Source organism: Capsicum annuum, unplaced genomic scaffold (genome assembly GCF_002878395.1).
Source record: "Capsicum annuum cultivar UCD-10X-F1 unplaced genomic scaffold, UCD10Xv1.1 ctg37854, whole genome shotgun sequence".
NCBI classification, from domain to species: Eukaryota; Viridiplantae; Streptophyta; class Magnoliopsida; order Solanales; family Solanaceae; genus Capsicum; species Capsicum annuum.
The window spans coordinates 868-1,289 of NW_025844946.1; the positions used below are offsets into that span (position 1 = coordinate 868).

General features: G+C 41.7%; 1 non-coding gene across 1 annotated transcript; it reads left to right on the top strand.

Annotated features, from left to right (window-relative positions):
- Positions 1-56: 56 nt before the first annotated feature.
- TRNAN-GUU lies at positions 57-128 on the top strand. The gene has a single exon. It is a non-coding gene; the product is annotated as a tRNA-Asn (tRNA).
- Positions 129-422: the final 294 nt, after the last annotated feature.

Here is a 422-nt window from a genome sequence, read left to right on the forward strand (position 1 = left end):
ATTGGTCATGGGTTGGGAACAGGAATTGAACTCTATGAGATCGAATCACCTGTTGTTCCTCAGTAGCTCAGTGGTAGAGCGGTCGACTGTTAACCGATTGGTCGTAGGTTCGAATCCTACTTGGGGAGATTTGATTGATTTTGAATTAAAGAATTCAGAATAAAGGGGCTCGCTTTGCCCGTTAACAGTAGGTAACCCGTTCCCTGTCTTTGTTTCTATTGCATTCTATCTCATCGTATCACATTCTGTTCTGCGAGATTAGAAAATCATCATCAATACCTCGGTCTAGGTCCGAGATAATCCTTTGTTCCATAGCCTTGGGGTGGGGCTATTTACAACTAGCCAATTAAGAAGTCTCAGATGTACTAGCACTGCAAATCGATAAAAATACAAAATTTCTTGATCTTTTCAATCCCCCCAAG